The following is a 6,000-nucleotide window of genomic DNA, read 5'->3' on the forward strand; positions in this document are numbered from 1 at the left end:
CAAAAGAACGAAATATCTGGAAGACAAACTTGAATTTATTTAATCACTATTTTTCACAAACGCCCAGCGTGTTATAAATGTAGATGCTGGGTAAACGTGATGAATGAGTGAACGGATGTTTTCCATCCACTTAAGGTTTTTCTGCTGTTTCTGTTCCAATCTCTGCCTATGCTTTAGAGCTGCAAATTGATACAATAGCATATTTGAAGTCTTTAGGAAGACTTTAGAAAACATATTTTTTGTTCTGTTTAAATTATCCGGCCACATAGTAACTATAGCCATTGCTACAGAATGTCATTTGAGCATTATGGCTGGATGGCATCACCGACTCTGTGGACATGGGTTTGAGTGAACTCCGGGAGCTGGTGATGGACAGGGAGGCCTGGCGTGCTGTGATTAATGGGGTCGCAAAGAGTCAGACACGACTGAGCGACTGAACTGAACTGACTGAACACTGCGAAGCTGATAGTTGGAAATGTTGCCGACCTTTAGAAATTATAAACTTGATTCTTAGACATTTTAATTATCAAAGGTTACACAAAGACAGCTCTTCCAGTTGCAAGTCCATATCCTTTTTTACCCTGTTACAAAACTTGAAGGACTCAGCTGAAAATTACATATAAAGATTCTTGGCAACATAAGATGGCATAATAGACCACAGCTGGTAAGATACACGGTCTATACAAATGAAAGGCATACTACGCTATTACAGATTTTCTAACTAGTTGTTTAGTGATATAATTGCGTTGTAATTAATGTAATGTAATTCTGTACATAGCATTCAAGCAAATTTAGACTGCAATATTAGTTCAAGTATATGTTTGTTGAATATCTCCAGGATATTTGGCAGTGAGGAATACAAAAGTGACTGAGATATTTTCCCCGCCTTTGAGAACTCAACAATCTAGCTTTCTGAGTTTCATGTTTTAGCATGCATAATGATGATTTTAGGGGACCTCAGTGCCAAAGATGCTGATTCAGCATATATGAAGTGTAATCAAGGACCCTACAGATGTACTAATAATAAGCCTCTTAGGTGATTGCCTGTGTACATTGAGAAACATCACTCTAGTTTAGGAGGTGATGTGTCAAGATTGTTGATACTAGCAACTTATAAGCAAACTGTGGCAGGACTCTAAGCTTTGCTACTTATTCCCAGTCCAGGTTTGACTTTAAAAGAGAAAAAAAAGACCAGCATATTAAAAACAATAATGCTGGATGCTTGTGGGAATGTAAAAGGATACAGCACTGTGGAAACAGTTGACAGTTCTTAAAAATTTAACCCTGAGGTATATACCCAAGTATATTAAAAACAGGGACTGGAACAGTTACTTGTACACATAGCAGTATTATTCACAATAACAAATAAGTGAAAGCAATTCATGTATCCAACAGATAAATCAATAAGTAAAATGTGATACTAATTACAATGCACAGTTCAGTTCAGTCGCTCAGTCATGTCTGACTCTCTGCAACCCCATGAATCACAGCACGCCAGGCCTCCCTGTCCATCACCAACGCCCGGAGTTCACTCAAACTCATGTCCGTCGAGTCGGTGATGCCATCTAGCCATCTCATTCTCTGTCATCCCCGTCTCCTCCCACCCCCAATCCCTCCTAGCATTAGACTCTTTTCCAGTGAGTCAACTTGTCGCATGAGGTGGCCAAAGTATTGGAGTTCACAGTGCACTGTTACTCAGTCATAAAAAGGAATGAAATTCTGATATATGCTGCAACATGCTATGTGGTGCTTAGTTGATCAATTGTGTCCGGCTTTTTTTGACCCCATGGACTGTAGCCCTCCAGGCTCCTTTGTCCATGGAGATTCTCCAGGCAAGAATACTGGAGTGGGTTGCCATGCCTTCCCTCCAGGGGATCTTCCCCACCCAGGGATCGAACTCAGGTCTCCCACATTGCAGGCAGATTCTTTACCATCTGAGCCACCAGGGAAGCCTGCTACAGCATGGGTGAATCTTAAAACATTGTTAAGTGAATAGACCAAATACAGAAGAACATATATTGTATGATTCCACTATTGAGGTAACTCAAATATGTGGATTCACAGAGACAGACAGTAGAATGGAGGTTAATAGAATGGGCTGGGGATAAGGAAGAATGGAAAGTTATTGTTCTAACAGATGTGGAGTTTCTGTTTGAAATGATGAAGTTCTGGAAATAGTGGTGATTGTTACAAAACATTGTGAATATACTTAATGCCATTGAACTGTACACTTAAAATAGTTAAAATAGTAATACTTATGTATATCTAACTACAATAAAAATAAATAATAAACTACATAATAATTCTGAAAACTCTGAGGACCTCAAAATTTCTCACAGTCAAGATATAGCTAAAATCGGGTTCGGCAGATTAACAGAAAAAGATGGAGATGTATAAACTAGCTCAAAAAAAAAAAAAGAGAAATTTTAAGTATGGCTTTTTCTCTAAGTCTGTTAGTTAAAAGAGATTCCCAGGTGACAGGCTTCCCTGGTGGCTTAGGTGTAAAGAATCCACCTGCGAATGCCAGAGACATGAGTTTGATCCCTGATCCGGGAAGATCCCACATGCTGGGGAGCAACTAAGCCCATGTGGCACAACCCCTGAGCCGTGCTGAACTCACATGCTCCCTAGAGCCCGTGCTCCGAAACAAGAGAAGCCACCGCAATGACAAGCCCCGCGCACCCCAGCCAGAGAGTAGCCCCTGCTTGCTGCAACTACAGAAAAGCCCACGCAGCAACGAAGACCCAGCACAGCCAAAAATAAATTTAAAGAAAAGTTTCCCAGGTGGTGCAGTTGGTAAAGAATCCACCTGCCAATGCAGGAGACTGAAGAGATACATGTTCAATCCCTGGATCAGGAATATCACTGGAGGAGAAAAAGGTAACCCACTCTAGTATTATCACCTGGAAAATTCCATGGACAGAGGAGCCTGATGGGCTACAGTTCATAGGGTGGCAGTCAGTCAGTCATGACTGACGAGCATGCACACTTGGTTAAAAAAAATTTTTAACTTTTTTCTAATTATCAAAAAATAAATAGGAATAGGAAAAAAGAATCACAGATTGTCCCATCACTTAAAAGCTGCTTTAAAATTTTTTATTCAAGTACCTATGATAGGCTCACCACATGCCAGATACTCTTCTAAGTACCTTAAAATTTTTGACAAACCTCATAAGAATCTGATTAGATAATATTAATATTTTTCTTCCAGTTTTGTTGAGATATAACTGAATCACAGCACTATATAAGATTAAGACATACAACATAATAAGTTGACTTTCATACATGAGGAAATGATTACCACAGTAAGTTTAGTGAACATTCATCATCTCATATAGATACAACATTTAAAAAAAATTATTTTCCTTGTGATGAGGACTCAGGTTTTATTGTCTTAACTTTCATATATAGCATACATCAGTGTTAATTATAATAGTCATGTTGTACATTATAGAGAGATGATATTTTTCCCATTTCCTTTGTACAGATGAGGAAATTGACATGCAGAGACATTAAGTTGCTTAGTCACAGGCACACAGCTAGGATGTGGAAGAATTTGAGATTTTACTGGGTGCTTCCAGACTCCACCTCTTAATCACTAAGTCACGATGCCTTTTTTTGTGATTGCAAGCACATTAAAAATATGTAAAATTCTGTATCCTACCTAACACTTTTCCCAGGAAGTTTTACCAAAAGCAAGAAATATAACACCTCCTTTATTTCCATTCCACTAGCCTCATTTACTACTCCAAACTGCCCTGCCCATTATTCTCCATATTTGATTTTATTTCTTTTTTGCTGTTCCTAAAGTTTGCAAACAGCAAAAGCTCAAAGGTCAGTTCAGTTCAGTTCAATTCGGTTGCTCAGTTGTGTCCGACTCTGTGACCCCATGGACTGCAGAACACTAGGCCTCCCTGTCCATCGCCAACTCCCAGAGTTTACTAAAACTCATGTCCATTGAGTCAGTCATGCCATCCAACCATCTCATCCTCTGTCATCCCCTTCTCCTCCCGCCTTCTATCTTTCCCAGCATCAGGGTCTTTTCAAATGAATCAGCTCTTCACATCAGGTGGCCAAAGTATGGAGTTTCAGCTTCAGCATCAGTCCTTCCAGTGAAGATTCAGGACCGATTTCCTTTAGAATGGACTGGTTGGATCTCCTTGCCATCCAAGGGACTCTCAAGAGTCTTCTCCAACACCACAGTTCAAAAGCATCAATTCTTCAGCACTTAGCTTTCCTTATAGTCCAACTCTCACATCCATACATGACTACTGGGAAAACCATAGTCTTGACTAGACAGACCTGTGTGGGCAAAATAATGTCTCTGCTTTTTAATATGTTGTCTAGGTTGGTTGTAACTTTTCTTCCAAGGAGCAAGTGTCTTAATTTCATGGCTGCAATCACCATCTGCAGTGATTTTGGAGCTCAAAGGTGGACATCTGGAAAAATGGCCCAAGTTGGGAATTTTTTCCCCTAAACTCAAGCCTGCTTGAGTTCATGTAATTCTACTTGCTACAGTGATCATTTGAGACCTTCTCGGATTACAAATTTATTAATCTGAATGTGAGCCACAATATTTAAAAATCTACAAGTTATTAGAAGCCAGGTACAAAGGTAGGACAAAACGGATTCTTTATTTAGCCCTCCTTTTCCAGATCCCCCTCAAATCAGAAATTGAGTTGATCCACGTTGACACTCCAAAGGATTGTTATTTTAGCACTAGTGGTTCTGAGGTCAGTTCCCTTCAAATGTTGACAATTCAGGCATAGCACAGAGGTGCCATCTGCTGTTCGTCTCCCTTTATGGCACTTGGACTGAACCTAAACGGAGTTAACCCTTGAACAGCATGTGTTTGAACTGCACAGGTCCACTTACAAGTGGTATTTTTTTTTTCAATAAATATATTGGAATTTTTTTTTGGAAATTTGCAACAATTTGAAAAAACTTTTGGACAAACTATGTAGCCTAGTAATATTAAAAATTAAGAAATTTAGGTATGTCATGAATGCATAAAAATATGTAAGGTTCTGTCTATCCTTACACAGGCATAAGGTGAGTGATATTTCATATTAAATGAATAGTGTGTTAGCCTTCTTTTATTTTATAATTTTTCTTTCAAAGAATTACATCATAGAGTATGCCTCTTGTAATCAGAGAAACTGCATATCAGCCTAGCATCACAGGTAAGTTTTTCTTAATAATGTTTTGAATACTGTACTGTGAATAAGACTGTAATACTTTATGCTGTAATGGTTTTCCTGGTGGCTCAGTCATTAGAGTCTGCCCACAGTGTGGAAGACCCTGGGGTTCAATCCCCAGGTCAGGAGGATCCCCTGGAGAAGGAAGTGGCAACCCCTTGAGTATTCTTGCCTGGAGGATTCCATGGACAGAGGAACCTGGTGGGCCACAGTCCATGGAGTCACAAAGAGTCAGACACGACTGAGTGACTTACACTGTATGCTATAAAAAAATTTATATTGATCGTTTGTGCTAGGCTATCATGAAGCATTTGTATTGATTACACCAGGCTACAGTGAAGCAATCATGTTGCTATTACTTCATTATCAATGCAGAAACTGTTATACCTATAAACAAGTATGGATTTCTTTCCCACATTACCTTTTCATTTTTGATGTCTGGTGTTAGTAATATGTATAACACCTACAGAGTTTTGTAGTATACTGAACTATTGATATAGATAGAGGCAGATGATTCATTTTGTAAACAGATGACATAAACTTCAGTTCAGTTCAGTCGCTCAGTCGTGTCTGACTCTCCGCGACCCCATGAATCACAGCACGCCAGGCCTCCCTGTCCATCACCAACTCCCGGAGTTCACTCAAACTCATGTCCACAGAGTCGGTGATGCCATCCAGCCATCTCATTCTCTGTCGTCCCCTTCTCCTCCCGCCCCCAATCCTTCCCAGCATCAGAGTTTTTTCCAGTGAGTCAACTCGTCGCATGAGGTGGCCAAAGTATTGCAGTTTCAGCTTCAGCATC

Source organism: Moschus berezovskii, chromosome 6, assembly GCF_049115385.1.
Source record: "Moschus berezovskii isolate FMDL1 chromosome 6, NW_MosBer_1.0, whole genome shotgun sequence".
Classification (NCBI taxonomy): domain Eukaryota; kingdom Metazoa; phylum Chordata; class Mammalia; order Artiodactyla; family Moschidae; genus Moschus; species Moschus berezovskii.